This window comes from Talpa occidentalis, unplaced genomic scaffold (assembly GCF_014898055.3).
Source record: "Talpa occidentalis isolate TD23 unplaced genomic scaffold, MPIMG_talOcc4v2.1 talOcc4.4, whole genome shotgun sequence".
Lineage (NCBI taxonomy): Eukaryota > Metazoa > Chordata > Mammalia > Eulipotyphla > Talpidae > Talpa > Talpa occidentalis.
Window position 1 is genome coordinate 21,152,113 of NW_023604295.1, and position 17,561 is coordinate 21,169,673.

The window sequence follows — 17,561 nt, forward strand, 5'->3', positions numbered from 1 at the left end:
TCAAACTTGAGAGCCCCAGAAATGTCAAAGAGTAATTGGATATTTTCTTGGCATTGGTGCATGAACTTAAAAAATCTCTCTCTCCAGGTGACTCTGAAACCTGGGAAGAGGAACAGCTGGAGAATAACACTGCCTTCTGTAGAATATGAAATATCTGTTGGTATCAATAGTTTATGTTCTTGATATGAAACAAATACATTTCTATGTACATACACATTCACAGGCATGTGCACACACATGCAGAGGGTTCTAGTCCAACTTAAGGTCTTTGGTGAATTGGGAAAAGGAAATTATCATTTGAGTTTTGTTGGAAAGTAGTAGTCTCTTGGGGGAATATTAAAACCTGCCAGTGCATAGCTGAGAGTCACTGTATTCATTAAGATTTACAGAATTCACACAATCTTTGCCAACTGCATTACCAGTTGAGAACACAGACAATACACAGACTCTTCTATTGCTTACAGGACAAGTAGTTTGATGGGCATGAAATGATAAAATATGAACAAAGAAATGGAAGTTGAGACTGTTACTTTCTGGACTTTTTTTTTTTTAGGTAAAGAATGTATTGAGTATTTACAAGCTATAAGAGTTTCTTCATCTATAGGAAAAATATAAGTGAATTGTCTTTACAAAACAGATAAGAGGTGATTATTTATCTTACAGATTATTTCTCTTACTCAAGATGGATCCATCTTGAGTTTCCTTTATGTACTCTATCCTTGAACATAAGGATAAAGATAAAGTACAGACTTGACTTTATTGCCCATACTGTGCCAGAACACCTTTGCTGTGTTAGCTTATGATCACTTGCATTAACAGAGTTTCTCAACAGCTACTGGCATTGTTTACAGTACTGGCCAGAAGTGCTGACTGGAAAATGGGCAGTTTACTTATATAGAAAAAAAGCAGCAGTAAAAAAAAGGGTGGATGGGTTATTTTAATACCCAGGAAGGTGTTAAAATTGTGCTATTGTTTGGAATGGTATTGATAAGTTAGAAAATGAAAACTAGTTCTTGTACAGAAAATACTAAGTGTGTTCCATAATTTGAAAATGAAGATAATCTGTCATCTGTCATAAGCCACTTATTATTAATAATAGTTAATCATTGCTTGACTACCTATAGTGCTAGGGTAGGTTGTTGAATTGTGACTATAATCCTGTGAGGTTGGTACTATTATACTCTTGTAAAGAGGAGAAAAGGGAAGGTTAGAAACTAAGTAACCACCTCTGAAGCTGATTCCTGAAATTATGAGGGAGCTGAAGGAAACAGAATGGCCCAAGATGTTGGTTTAGTCTAGTGTGGACCTAGGAAGCTGTTCTGAGTCCTAGCCAGTATGGGATAATAGTCACAGGTCTATGTGCTATTGTGTGGCCTGATAAAATTGTATCATCAAACTATTTTCTCCAGTGTCTACTGTTTCCCTTGGTTCTTCTCACTACTCCCTTACAGCATGACTGCCCAGCAAATAAAGTCAGTAGTTAAGTCTTTCTGTAGTTGTTACTTCAGGAAAAGGATGTGCTAACAAATAGCAAAGAAACAGGGGTATCTTCTTGCTTTTGATTTCTAAAAACCTCTATCCTCTGGAGAATTAAAAAAAAGGACATTAAATTAGAAGCTTGCTTAAAGAATAAGAAGTATCTTAGAATAGAAAATGATTCTCCAAGCTAGCTAATAGGAAAAGGGAGAAGAAAGTATTGGAGAGGAAATGAAGAATGTATGGATTGAAATCTGATATCCAGTGAAAAACGAACACTGGAACAGACACACCCAGAGGTGGCTATGGAATCTCAGAGTGGTCGAGTGTGCCCCATGAGCTGACAGGAGCTTGGACAGAGGCAAGCTCCTTGGGAAGAGTGACTGCAGGGATGACTTCCCAGAGTTCCCCAGGCTCCAGTTGGTACAGGAGCAGCAGAATAATTCCACATGCCCATAAGGCATAAAGGTAGCAAGAGGTGTGTGAGTGTTTTGCAGGTAGATCTGGGACAATCTGTCTGTTATCCAGACTCTAATTTGTTCCCATGGGCCCAACAGGAATAGAGAGAACATTAATGGACAGGGAGGCATCTTATAGATTGGAGTAAATAATATCCCAGGGCAACTTGTAGGGGCCAAACACCAAAGACCACATGGAATAATGATGTGAGCTGAAGATAGAATGCAGATGGCCCCCCACTCTCTTTATGCCTGCACATTGTATAAGACCCTCCAAAACCTAAAAGCAAATATAACAGGGGAGGATGGGTACCTAATTCTTTGGGATTAAGTTCGACCTAAAGAATGAAGGTGTAAAATGTAGCTCAAGTTATATTTCTTGTCTCCTTGAGTTTGTAATATATGATTCAGATCCACCCAAGAAACATGCTTGAATTAATTTTCCTGAAACGTAATTAACTAGAAAATGCCAGGCACACAAAGCAGCAGGCCAACTGTTAAAAACCCACAGGTTGGGAGCTAGTCTGGGCAGCTGCAGTGCCTGGGGCAGTGTTAAAGGTCTTAAAAGCTTGCCTCCATAACCTTTCCAGGATGAAGGAGGGGAATTTTGCTTCAGGAGACAGAAGGGATAAAGGGTCTCATTACACCTTAGTGCAAAAGGACACAGCAAAAAAGGTAGACACCTGGCTCCCTACTTAAGTCTTATGGCCCAAGATCAGAGGACAAGCAAAAAAATCAAAGGAAGTCAAGCGTAAACTATACTCCACTATATATATGTTAGTTGTTTATGTTTGTAAATGAATTTGTTCTCTGTTAATTCATTCAGCATATAAATTAGAGAATATATTCTATGGGGAGGCAAACTTAAGCAGGAGAAAGACAATCTTCTGGAATCCAGGAAAATAGAAAAGAAGAAGGATTTGTAAATAAATAGTTGATGTTAGTTAGTGATACAAGATTAGTATCAAAAGCCTAGCTAGAGGGAGGTACAAGCTCAAGGAAGAAAGAAATTATTTCTGTCTAGAGATGAAATCCAGTGAGACAATTCACCTGAATTGTGCCTAAATGGAAAAGAAAGCTTGGGTAGCAAGGAAAGGGGTCAGAAATAAAGACATAAAAGTGCTGGGCAAGTGTAATTCAAATGCCTATGGGAAGTTAAAGTAATTAAGTGTGGGAGCAGGGGAATTTGGCAGTGAAAGGCTCAAACTAAGAGACACGTTTAGCAATGAAGTCAATAGACACTAGAGCCAAAGTGCCTGAGTGAAAAGCCCGCCCCCCCGCCCCACACTTACCAGATGTGCTTAGCTTTATCCAGAAAGAAACTAGTCACCAGAAAGTTATTAAGACTCTCTGTGCCTCGAATACCCATCTAACAAACAGGAATAATGATTGTGAAGTTTAAAAAAAGTAAAAGCACCTAGGACAACACCTGGCATATATTATGTCTTATATGGGCTGGTTATTATTATTATACCTCTGACCCATTCTTCATGCAATAAAGCATTGCAATAGAGCATTGCCTGAAGATTCACAGACCCAGAGACAGTCCAATGTTTCCAGGGAAGCTGACTCATTTTTTCCCAAGATTGCCATCTGTTATTGGGACCACATTGATAACCAAGTTATGAAATGACTACAAGTTAAAAAGATAGAAATAATTCTCTCTACAAAGATCATTTGTATGCTTATGTCAAAGAGGGAGGGGAAGCTTAGGAAAAGCCACAGCCCGCTGATACTCCATTCACATAAATAACTTAGATGTGGTCAAATTTCACCACGAACCAATCGCATTAAATACTTAGAACATCTACTGTAACTCACTACCTGTTTCATTTCTCCTATTCAAAAGTTTGTATTTTACATTAGTGCTTCTCCAACTTTGCCAGTAATGGCTCATTTCTCTTGTTAAACTGCTTTTTAATTCACCTTTCCAGATCCTGCTCCACTCCTACCTATTATAGAAAAAAAATCATGGAATATTTAACTGCATGAAAATTTATGGTCATATTTTTAAGCATTATAAAGTTTCAGTGTACTTTTAAATGCAGATTTAGTTTTTTTATTGGCACACAAATTACATGACTTATGATTAAGACTACTGAGATTCACTAATGCAGACTTTTGCTGTACAAAAAATCTCATGTTTATGCATATCAAGAAACTACCATGGGGCCTCCCTGGTGGTGCAAGGGGTTAAGCCTCAGAACTATCAAGCTATTGGCAGACACTACAGCATGAGTTTGATTCAGGCCAAGGAGCTAACCCACATGGCACAGGAGACCTCTCCTGTCTCACCCGCTGCTCCCCTCAGCAGTGTATTTCAGTCAATCTGCCTATTCTGATCCCCAATCTGTGTCTGGTGAGTCCTCTCACCCCTTGCACCTCTAGCCTACACCCCCATTCGTGTATGCATAAATAAATAAATAAATAAATAAATCTTTAAAAAAAAAAAAAAGAAACTACCAACAGTCATATTACTATAATTCAATAAGCATTAATTAGGCATCTATTCTATGTCAAGACTTCAGTACATGTTACAAAAATACAAAGCTGGGTAAAAGATGAACTGAGAAATTAGTAGATAAGAATTTAAATCTTGTCTGCTCTCTAAATTTCCCCCACTCCTTAAACTTTCACAGTTCTCTGAACTTTCTCTGAGACTCTAACTTTTAGGAGAGCTCCTATGATTTTAAAGCTTTGATTCAGATTATTTATTTTTATTTATAAACCAAACAAAACATGCTTGCAAACCAAATCTGGACTAAGGGATATCAGTTGGAACTTCTGACCTTCTGCTGTGAAAGTTAACTCAGTCTGAATAAAGGTAGAGCTAGAAAAAAGGTGGTAGATTAAATGTCCTTAAATGTAGAACTTATGTGACAATGGTGGAATGTCAAAGAGACCTTTAAATAGGTCCAAGCAGCAGAGAGCAAATGCAGGACCTGAAAATCAAGGAGGTCAGGCTGGAGGAAAAACTCAGAGATTATTGCTAGCAATTCAATCAACAGTAACATCCAGGAGAAACAGCAAAGAGACCAGGCATAGAGTCAAGGAAATAGACATGGGCAGGTTAGAAAGAAAAATCTAAAGGGAGAAATTTAGAAAGTGACAAGAGGAAAACTAAGAATGAATCACAATACAATATGGAAATCAAATTTGAAACAGGGTTTTTAAAAAACTGAAATTTTGGTAATCTACGCAAGTAGGGACTGAAAATGGCCAAATACATAAAAAGGAAGTTATTCCTAGCAGCCAAGAAAAATTTTAGGCACTTCACAGGAGGTAAGAGGGGCTAGGTGGGAATTGAATTTTTTCAATATCTATCATTGTTGTTTTACTATGTGCAAGATAGCTCAGCTCTGCATTCTGATTATTGCTCCCTTAAGATGTTTAGTGGCTATATCAACCTTTTGGCCATGTCAGGATCTACCCATGCCTTCCATTACAGTCTATTGAGAATTCCAACTTTTTTTAAAAAAAGATTTATTTATGCATACAAGAACTGGGATATAGGCCAGAGGTGCGGGGATGGGGAATTGGGAGGGGGGGGGGGTTTGAGAGGATTCACCACAGACAGAGTGGGGAACAGAACAAGCAGATCAACCGAAATATACTGCTGAGAGGAGTAGCAGGAAAGACAGGAGAGGTCTGCTCTGCCATGTGGGTAGCTCCCTGGTCAGGGATTGAACTCGTGCTGCAGTGGCTGCAGACAGCTTCATAGGTTGCATCTTAACCCCTTGCACCACCAGGGAGGCCCCAGAATTCCGACATTAAAGTTTGCTCAGGCCAAGTGGTAAATGTGGTCAGGTTATGTGATATTCAGAAATTGTGTTACCATATCAGTCTTCCTCTATCAATTATATGAAATTGATCTATTTCCAAGTTATATGTTCAGGTATAGAACACTGGTTAAGAGTATATCCTAGGAAGCCAGACAGCCTGGATTCAAATTTCATTTTTACCACTTATTGGCTATGTGTTTTAGTTAATATTCCTGTGTTTTAATTTCTTCAGCTGTAAAATGAAAATAGAACTGTATGGAAGATTAAATGAGCTAACATATAGAAAACACTTAGAACAGTGCCTGACACATATTAAACTATATCACTGTTTTCATTATGATCACCAACTAATAATTAATAATATAAAAGTGGTATTTCCTTTTATAGTTCATAGCAAACTTGTCAATATTTATGTTTAGCAAATTAATTAAGACTAACTTGAGTACTTTGGAAATATCATCTTGTAAATCTGAGATATCATAAAGTTCTCCAAAAACTCTAAATGATTTTTAGTTCTATTCATATAATAAATAGGAAATAGTTGTAATATATAACAATATTTAATATATATAATAAATATAATAATATAACTACTTTAGAGAACTTGGAGAAAGAAAAAGTGTTCTAAATATCAAAGATTAGCATCGACTAGCATCAAAATCCTAAAAAAATTACAGGTCAACTGGAAAGAAAAAGTTATTTATAAACACATTTCAGAGATTGGAGAGGAGAGAGATACATAAATGGTTGGCCACGAAGCTACTGGAAAGGCCATCCTCAAAAAAACAAACAAGCAAACGAACAGAGAGATTTAGAAACAATACTGAATGCCCAGTCCAGAAAAAATAAAGGCATAATTGTCTTACAAATGTAAAAGATCATGTAGCTGTGATAACAGACATGCTCTTGCAAGGCTGATTCCCTTCCAACATATTCTAAGAGCACATGTCACATGTTACACAATTTAGCCAGTTGGGCAATGTTCCACCTCTGGAGAATAAGAGATTGAACAGATTCCCCACCACTAGAGGGAGGTTGAGAGAAAAGCTGGAATGGCAGCACAACATGACAGAGTTAGATCTTTGTGGTTTATGCTGTAATCACATCATGTGTTAACAAAACAAATCCCGCCTCCTATCATTGAGTTATTATTATAATTTAATACATTATAGCAGGCACCAGTATATCTATTTTATTCATTTCATCCAATGATTCTCAAAGCCGGCAACATATTAGAATCACCTGGTGGCTTTTAAAAATTACCAAATGCTGGTAATTTTTATATCCTATTCCTATTTAATAATCATATTTGATATTTAGTGTGACCTAAGGCATGGGTATTTTTTCCCCCACTCTCCAGGTGGATTTGATGTGTATCATGATTGAGAGTCTCTAAGTAAATCAAGACAACTTTCATTCAAGCAACATTTGGTAAGTGCCTGTTTGGCCATGACTGGTCTACACACTGGGGGTACAAGGATGTACAAAGCATAAGCATATTTCTGAGGAACATACAAGTGTGCCAACATCCCAGACACAACAGATGATCATCATATGATACTTCAAAAAATAGAGATATAGGGCCTCCTTGGTGGTGCAAAGGGTTAAGCACAGCACTATGAAGCGCTCCACAGCCTCTGGAGCATGGGATTGCCACCCGGCTGGGGAGCTATCCACATGGGGCAGCAGACCTCTCCTGACTCCCCCTCTGCTTCCCTCAGCAGTGTATTTCAGTTGATCTTCCTGTTCTGTTCCCCACTCTGTCTCTGGTGAATTCTCTCACCCTCCACACCTCTGACCTATACCCCAGTTCTTGTATGCATAAGTAAATAAATCTTTTTTAAAAAAATAGAGATATATAACTTAGAGTACAAGGACATATAACCCAGACTGGGTGAGAAGAGACAGGCTGTCTGAAGACATTATTGACTGAGGTGAGAATTTTAATAAATGATCAGTAGGCTGGAGAAAGAGAGAAGGGTCTGGAAACAAAGATGTTTATGATTGAGGGGCAAATGTCCAACACTTCTCCTGCCATCCATGCTTTGCTTTAGAAGTGTTCAACAGTTCCCTCCTCCCATAACAACAGGAAGGCATCAAAGTCCCCTTTCCTATCCCACCAGGTTACAAGGATAAAAAAACAGTCCTTCACTTGCTAGGGACTGTATCTCTAATCTAACTCAACTCTGATGAAAGGGCGGGACAGTCTAACAAGATTTCTGGAGGCTTTGGATCATATGGTAAATTCCACCAGAGATTTGTTCAGGGATAGCAGGAATTGTAAAGTTGAATAAAATAAAAAATTAAAATCTTGGGAACCCCTCATTTAAACAGACAGTGGGCAGAAGAGGAAGGCCAATCATTAAAAGATTATAGCATCCCACCCCCTAAAATAAGGAGGAATCAATTCTTAGTGTGGCAAGGGAAACAAAAGACTGGTGAAGGAAAAGAGTTTCAAAAATGTGCAAGTTGATGTTAAATGCCTGCAGCGAGGTGTCACTAGTGTTGACAGTGGGCCTGGGGTCTTTGGTGAACCACATAAGGGCAGTTTTTTTTAGAGCTAGGAAGCTGAAAGCCAGATTGTAATGGGTAGTCAAATGAGTGAGAATGAAGAAATAAAGGTGGTGAATGTACTTGGACACTTTGACTGTTTGTAGAGATAAGGAAAACAGTAGGATGATAGCCCAAAGAAAGAGTTAGGAAAACTTGTTTGTTTTTTTTTAAGATAAGAGATCATGGAGTATGCTTCTGGTGAAAAGAACCTATGAATAAGGAGAGACGATGGTTACAGAGGAAAAAAAATGAGTGAATTGAGACCATGGAAGATGTGGACGAGATGGGATCTGTAAAGATGGAAGGGTTGGTCTTGGGAGAGGCTCTAACAGGTCAGTTTATTAGAAATAAGGAGAAAAGTTGAGAGCATTACCTGTAAATAGAACTGATTTCTGTTGAGACCAGTTCTGTTTTTAGCCTAAAGAAGACAGTGACTTTTAAAGACTGTCCTTTTTTAAAGAAACCCATTACAATCTGGCTTCCAGTCCTGAGACTGACAAAGCTGTCATTATAAGGTTCACCAATGACCCTACAACCCACTGCCAAATGCCAGTGACCTACTTTGCCTCTCTGCAAAGTAGGCATTTGACAACTTGATTTCTTGAAACTTTCTTCCTGCTTAATTTCTCTAGTCCCTTTTTTTTCTCTTGCCATGCTAATAATTCCTCCTCTTTCTATTTTCTCTTTATTTTTTGCAAGGGGGGAATTCTTGTATTGCTTCTTTCTTCTTCTGCCCACTGACACTTGAACTGATAGTTTCTCAATATTCTATTTTTTTTTATTCCACTTTATAATACCTGCTTTCCCTGACCAAATGTACAAACCATGCCACAGTGCCTGGCAAATAGGAAATGCGTACTAGCTCCCTGTTTAATTGACAGCTAAGACCTCATTTCATATGCTGGTAACTTCTACTTCTGAAACTCCAGTACTAGATCTGCCTTCTTCAATTCTAGAATCTACTCTTCAAAGCAAACAAGTTCTACTCTCCCTTCTCCACACTCAACTCAGTAACTCACTCCATTAAATTTTCAATGACCTCACCACAAATCTAGCTTCCAAGCTAGAAACCTGGATATTTTCTTCAGTTCCTTCTTTTTCTCATATGATAGTCAATCAATCAACTCATGTCAAATCCAATATTTTATGAAACTAATTCTACTCCCACTTCCACTGCTGCCTTGATTAGATGCTCCTCTATGTCCTACATTGTCTACTTACTTAAATTCTAGACAATTCTTTCTTTCTACATAATCTTCTCATACAGCTGACATAATTTTTACCTGAAAAGTTTGATCACATTACCTGGCCACTTAAAAATTTCCATTGACTTCTAATTCCCTGTAAAAAAAAACCCTGAACTTGTCATTCCAGTCTGGTCCCACTCTACATTCCTCCCCACCTGTACTTTCCAGTTCTTAGAGCCAATGGTACTTAAGCATAACTTGCACATTTTTTTTCTATACCTGTTATTCTCTTTGTCAATGCTGGAACTAACTCTTGCCAGGTCACCAACATCAACTGCTAAATTTAAAAGTCAGTTGACATCAGGTTAGCAGGCTGAAATTGGCCTTGGTGCAAGTATTTTTACATCATAGAAATCAGCAATCACACAAATCAGAGTTTCCCTGCACTCCAGTCCCCTGAGAGCTCCCCACTGTCCCTACATCTCCTCTTTCCTTACGCTTTGAGAAGTCCATTAGGGTGTGGACTATGAAGTCAGTTTGAGCCCAGCTGTGGCTCTTACTAGTGGAATGACTCTGGGCAAATTACCAAACCTCTCTTGGCCTCATTTTCTTTATCTATAAAATTCTAAGTTCTCTGGGTGCCAGCTTTCCAAGGGAAAAAAAGTACAAGGAATAGATCTACATTGCCTATTGTCCCCTCTCTCCAATGGCCCTGAATTAGCAGGAGCTTTCTTAGGCTTTTGGTAGAAAATTAGATCTCTCTCCATCCAGATCCCTTCCATCAGCAGTGGAAGTAGGCATGGCACAAAAGTTTTCTCTTCATATAACAAAACACTGTGCAGCGCAAATAGAATGATACAACACTGGGTTCTTGGATGAGATTTCGCTATTACAAAATTTCAAATTTGTAATCCAGGGATTTCATTGCAAGCTACAAAGCAAATCTGAAGTCAATCTCTCTCCACTCAATAACAAGGTAAGCTACAGCAAAGAAAAGAAAGTGCTCACAGAGGGATGCAGCTCCCTAACAACACCTAAAGCCTTCAGTTTGTTCTCTTATACCCAGGGGTGCAATTCAATCTGCTAGGGCTCTAAAAGGACAAGTTTCTTTCCAGCTCCTAAACTTTCTTGTTTACTTTTTACTATCACACAGAACACACATAGTCTCCAGATGTCAAGGTATTTGCTTTGTTCCAAAAGTTGCTTATATTTTATTAGATTAAGCCTGTGGGAGTAATAGCTCACACGTATTGACATTCTGCTTTCTGCAGGTCACGGTTCTCAGTGTGGAGGCATCTCAGACTAAGAATGCCGCCCATAGTCATAGAGCCAGGATGTGGGGAGCTCCGGCCCTGTCCACTCTGGGCTGAGCAGTCATGGTACTTATGACAGTAAGTACCCCTTCCCCTTTCCTCCAGTTCTTCCTGAGCAGCACATTTCTCCCTCAAGCCTTCTCTGCTTATCCCTCTTTGTTTGGTCTTGTTTTTCGCTCACTCTCCTTAGCTTCCATAGAGATGTGCATGACAGTTGAACTGAGACTTAAACAAATTAATTTGGGTTCTTTTTTTTTTTTTTTTAAAAAGGTTTATTTATTTATGCTGGGGTATAGGCCAGAGGTATGTGTATGGGGGGGGGGGGGTGAGAGGATTCACCAGAGACAGAGTAGGAACAGAACAGGCAGACTGACTGAAGTACACTGCTGAGGAGAGCAGCGGGCAAGTCAGGAGAGGTCTGCCTCGCCGCGTGGGTTGCTCCCTGGCCGGCCGGGGATCGAATTCGTGCTGCAGAGGCTGCGGATTGCTTCATAGTGTGGTGCTTAACCCCTTGTGCCACCAGGGAGGCTCTAATTTGGGTTCTTTTTCACTCACATCTCTGTTGCCTACAATAGCAATAACTAGATTATGAGTTCTTTGGGACCAAGCCTGAATCTCAGGGGTCAAAGTCTTTTCCAGTGCACCATGTACATCTGGTCATAAACAAATGTACTTCTGAGGATACTCAAGCTGCTAAATGACTCCCATGATTGCCAGGACAAGCAGCATTTGTTTTCATTTGAGTGTTGCAAACAGCAGCTGATGAAAGGCAGCACAAAATAATTAAATGCCTCAATAAAACCTCCCAAACTCCTTTCCATTACTTGGCAATTCAGAACTTGCCCACTCACGTTCTCTGCCTGACTTCACAAGTGTGTTACTCAGGAGACCCTAGAACATGGGCTAATCTTCTTCCTGATGTAAAGAACAGGAAACAGCAAATTAGACATAACCTGTGGGAATGGTTTCTTAAATGGCACTAAACCAAATCGTTTTTACGGCTATCTAGAGATATCTGAAGAACCAGATCCAGATGATGATTATAATAAATTAAGACTCCTTTGTATACATTCAGTTGGTGATTACAATAAATTAATTCATGCTATACAAATTATATAATAAATTATCATAATACTCTTTTGTATAATGCTTTATGGTTTATGACTATTGGAACTTTCACTTGCTTGAATTGCACAAGTACTTATAAAATAGGAAAAGCAGGTATTCTACTCATTTTATGCAAATTTGAGGGTTAGAGACGTTAAATGCCTTGCCTAGGTTCATAAAGCTCCAAGTGACAAAGCAAATATTGGGGCCCAAAAGTCCAAGTGACTCTCCCATCACTCTGAATGGGATTACTCGGCTCTCAGAAGAAAATCGCTAACCAAATCATTGTTTAAAGCTGAGCCTCTACTATCACACAGATTTTGAGCACTTAAGAGTGAAAGGTTTAAAATCAGGGTGGGGAAGGGAAGTAGGTCATGAAATGTATCCTAAACTCTACCCTACTGGCAGCATATTCTCTCTGCCAGCAGATCTGCTGGGTTGGTTAGCAGGACCAGTTTGCCTACATCAATTGTAGCTTCAGAAAACTGGCATCAGTGCATAAGCCAATGGCTCTCCAACAACTAGAATCCCTAAAACCAGCAGTTTCAAGTGAACACAGTTCAGTGACTCTTAGACCCAAGGTATTAGGAGGCTGGAGGGCCTACCACTAGTCCCAGAGACTCAAGAATGTGCACAGCTTCATAGGAGAGGATCTAGACAGGAGGTTGTACATCTCCCTCAGGAGAGCCTTCTTTTTGTAACAGATCCAGGAAATTAAAACAATTTACTTTTCACATTTAGTTGAGATCCACAAATAATCTCACCTGTCTAATATCTAACATTACGTTTAAATTAAAATCTCTATAAAACAGATAACTATTTGGCCTCCCCTGGTGGCTCAGGCGGTTGAGCGCAGTGCTGTGAAGCTGTCTGCACCCTCTGCAGCACCGGTTCAAGAATCCTACATGGCACAGCAGACGTCTCCTGACTCACCTGCTGCTCCCCTCAGCAGTGTATTTCTTCAGTCTGCCTGTTCTGTTCCCCGCTCTGTTTCTGGTGAATTCTCTCACCCTCCTGCTTATTTGGCCTGTGCCCCAGTTATTGTATAAACAAATAAATAAAATCTTAAAAAAAAAAGACAACCTGGAACAATAATCTTTAAAAACAAAACAAAACAAAAAAACAGATAACTATTTACTCTCTTTCAGTGAATTTATAGGTTAGATATCACACCACAAGGAAAAGGTCTATCCTTTTCATTTATCAAATATTTGAGTTTGTAATGTGCACCAGGTGCCAAAACAGGGACAAGCTGACTGTAAAGGCAGGTATATGCACTGTAATGCAGTAGTGTAGTAAGTACCATGGCTACTGTTAAAAAGAATGTAGTAAGGGACCTCTCTGGTGGCACAAGGGGTTAAGATGCAGCACTACATTGGGCCTCCCCGGTGGCGCAGCGGTAGAGCGCTGGGTTGCGAAGCTGCCCGCGGCCTCTGCGGCGCCAGCTCGATCCCCGGCTGCTCCCCGGCCACCGGAGGAGGGTCCCACATGGCGAGCAGACCTCTCCTGCCGCCCGCTGCTCCCCTCAGCAGTGTACTTCGGTCCTTCTGCCTGCTCTGCTCCCCGCTCTGGCTCTGGTGAATTCTCTCACCCTCCCGCGCTTCTGATTGTACCCAGTGCATGTATAAACAAAAAACAAACAAACAAATAAATAATAAATAAATAAAAACATGCCTCTATTAAAAAAAAAAAAAGATGCAGCACTACAAAGCTATCTGCAGCCACTGAAGCACAAGTTTGATCCCCAGGCAGGGAGCCAACCCACATGGCACAGCAGATCTCTCCTGTCTTTCCTGCTGCTCCCCTCAACAGTGTATTTCAGTAGATCTGTCTGTTCTGCTTCCATCTCTATTTCTGGTGAATCCTCTCACCCTTCACATCTCTGGCCTGCATGCCAGCTCTTGTATACATAAATAAATAAATCATAAAAAAATATATAGTAGGCCCAAAATGGAGTCACTTATGCTAATCCCCACATGAGCAACCTATAACTGTGGTTCCAATATTGGTTAGGTATGGTTGGACCAGAAATGTGGGTGGAACTCTATTTGCAGTGAGGGGCCTACTGATTATTGAAAGCTTTCAAGGGAACTGTACAACCTAGAATTATAATGAATTACGGTAGGAATTACGGTAGGAATGTTACATTTAAGAAGTCCACTTAAAAGCAAGTGTTCCCAAATTAAAGAGAAGGGATACCTATTTTAATTGGTATACAAAAACTTCAAAATTTCAACATAGCTTTATTAAAAAGATTTGATGCAAAGGCTGATAATAAATGGAAGCTATGGGCCTCCCTGTTGGTGCAGCGGTTGAGCGCTGGGTTCCAAAGCTGCCCGCAGCCTATGCAGCGCCGGTTCGATCCCATGCTGCTCCCCAGCCACCGGAGGAGGGTCCCACATGGCGCGCAGACCTCTCCTGCCGCCCGCTGCACCCCTCAGCAGTGTACTTTGGTCCCTCTGCCTGCTCTGCTCCCCGCTCTGTCTCTGGTGAATTCTCTCACCCTCCCATGCTTCTGACTGTACTGTGTTTGTATGAATAAATAAATAAATAAATCTTTAAAAAAAAATGGAAGCTATAAGACATACCTAAAACAGAAGGTTTTTATAAGGTTTCTGTTAATGTCAGTCCGTATATTTTAAGTATTTCATAGATGTATGATAATCAATCTTTTACCCTTAGATGTTATTTCCAAAATTAATTTATTAAAAACTCTATTAGTTGACTTAAAAACAAGCACTTAAAATAAATTTAGTGTTCCTGAAACTCTCAGAAATACAGACATTATCCAACTGTTTTTCAAGTTAACATGATCTAGGATTAATCTTTAGTAAATGAAAACTAGTATAAATTCATTGATTTAATTGAAATAGGCATACTTCAGAATTACCAGCATTAAATACAATAAGGAAACATGACTTTTATTATATGTGGCTTTACTAGTAAAATAAGTTCATATTGTGTCTTACAAGATTTGTCAGCAAGAAAAGTAACTTGGGATAATGGCTGACTTTGTCTAACTTCTACTGAAGTTTTTGTAGGTAATCTAAAAGTAATTATTAAGAACAAGTAAATGAGGGCCTCCCCTGGTGGCGCAGCAGTTGAGCGCTGGCCTGCGAAGCTACCTGCAGCCTCTGTAGCACTGGTTCAATCCCCGGCCACTGGCGAGGGTCCCACATGGCGCGCCTGCTGCTCCCCTCAGCAGTGTACTTCGTCAGTCTGCCTTTCTGTTCCCTGCTCTGGCTCTGGTGAATTCTCTCATCCTCCAATGCTTCTGACTGTACCCAGTGCTTGTATAAATAAATAAATCTTAAAAAAAAAAACACTTTAAAAGAACAAGTAAATGAAATAGATGTGGGTCAGATAAAAGTTTACAGGAGAATTTTTCAACAACAGTGCTTTTTGGTAAATAATAATGAATCCAAAGAGATGAATAAACAAAAGAATATTCAGTCATCAAAAAAGATAAACTCATGCCATTGCGGCAACATAGATGGAGCTGAAAAGGATTATGCTAAGTGAAATAAGTCAAAAGGAAAAGATAAATATCTGATGGTTTCACTTATATGCAGAAACAAAGAGTTAGACAAGGAGAAACCTTGAAAACTGAACACAGATCTGAAACATCCAGAGGACAGGAGGAGGTGGAGGGGGAGGGAGAGTGAGGAGTTAAAACAGGAGAGAAAAGGGCCTTCCTGGTGGCCCAGGCAGTTGAGTGCAGCTCTGTGAAGCTGTCCGCAGCCTCTGCAGTGCCAGTTCAATCCCTGCCAGCCATGGAGATGCCCACATGGTGCAGCAGACCTCTCCTGTCTCGCCCACTGCTCCCCTCAGCAGTGGATTTCGTTAGTCTGCCTGTTCTGTTCCCTGACTCCTCACCCTCCTGCACATCTGGCCTGTACCCTGGTTCTTATATAAATAAATCAGTAAATCTTTATAAAAAATAAATAAATAAAACAGGAGAGAAAAGAGCACAATGAGCTATGACTCAGGCTATCAGAAGAGGGGTATGGAGGAGTATGGAGGAGTGGAAGCCAAGGGGAGAAGGTGTTCTAGTAGAGAATTGCTGGGGTTTTGGTGTTAGAGTAGTGAAATAACATACATTTGTACCCCTGCACCCCTAAGATATATACTGTGATGTAAAGTCACATTACCTTCATTTTTAAAAGTTTCCAAAATCTTTGTTATTTAAAACTTAAAGTTTGCTAAGTTAGTTAAATAAGAGGTTAAGTCAAATTCATTGACTATGTAGATCATTTTACAAACAAGACAATGCCAAAAAATTAAATACTGAACAGAGATTTACCTACTCTACCTACTTTCCTATTGTTGCTGAATGGGTATCGGAGAGGGTGGTTTTTATGTCCCAGTGACTGAGGAATAATCACTGGCACACTGGACTGAAGATTAGCAAGCTCAGGTTTATTGCAAGAGAGACTCCTGACAGCAGGAAGGGGTCCAAGGGAGGAACCCAGGGTTAGGGTGCTGTGTTCATTTTTATAGGGCTTCTGAGGAATTTCCACCCCTTTCAAAAGCTCCTGGGGGCTTTCTCCTTTTGGGGGGTATTTTTCCACTGCTCCCTGCCCTTCCACTGCCTTACTTTGTCTCCTTGGCCCCTTCTTCACACACAGAGGTGTGAGGTGACCACACGCACTGTTCTTTTTCTACACCTCTCTTGTGGCTGCCAGCTCATGCCTGCCAGCTTTGTGTCTGTTGGCCTTTGCCCACAAGCCCCCTGCTCCTTCATTATTACCTAGGAAACAAATGATATTTGGATCTACTAGTAAACATGTTTTATGCAACATTGGGAAATTTATCATGAGGAAGAATACACCATATTAATACACAATATTAAAAATGAATTAACATTTGTAATTCAGCCAATCCACAGAATGCTTATGTTACAGAAAGTTCACAATACTTCTTAGTTTTTTCCCTAGAAATTAAGGTTTTTGGAAGGTTATCAATGCTAATCTACATAACTGAAACTACTAGAAATAATAAAGGAAACATCTCCCTGTGCAAGGAAAGTAAGATATTTGTTGAGGGAAAGGAAAATAATTCTGTCCTAAAGTGAGGGTGGTTATTTCAGAATAGGAAGAGGGAAAAAAAAACAACAACTTAGGACAAAATCTAAATGTAAAGAAGAAAACTGTTAGAAGGCTTAAGAAAAAGAACCTTGAGAAAGGAATTTTATATGTGATCAATCTGGGTAAGATGGGAAAAACTGCTATAAGGTTTTTTTAAATAAGCTTTAATATTAACAGTATCCTTATATAAAACTGAACCTTACTTTTCTTTCATTTGCTAAAAGGACAACTTTTTTTTTTCTGGTTTGGCCTGCCTATTTATTTATTTATTTATTTATTTATGCATTTAGGAGCTGAGGTGTAGGCCAGAGTGGGGGAGGGTGAAAGGACTCACCAGAGACAGAGTGGGGAGCAGAACAGACAGATCCACTGAAATACACGCTGAGGGGAGCAGAAGGAGATATAGGAGAGGTCTGCTGAGCTATGTGGGTTATCCCTCTGGTGGCCAGGGGAGCTCATGCTGCAGTGGCCAGCAACAACTAGATAGCATTGTCTTTAACCCCTGCGCCACCAGGGAGGCCCTGTGGTCTGCTTTTGATAACACATTGTTAAAGGCTTTACCTTACCTTTTAAGTAATCTGCTTGAAACATATTTACT

General features: G+C 39.8%; 1 protein-coding gene across 1 annotated transcript in view; it reads right to left on the reverse strand.

The window, feature by feature from the left end:
- NCEH1 (neutral cholesterol ester hydrolase 1) overlaps positions 1-17,561 on the reverse strand; it is a 62,697-nt gene that overhangs the window by 21,085 nt on the left and 24,051 nt on the right. The window lies entirely within an intron of this gene.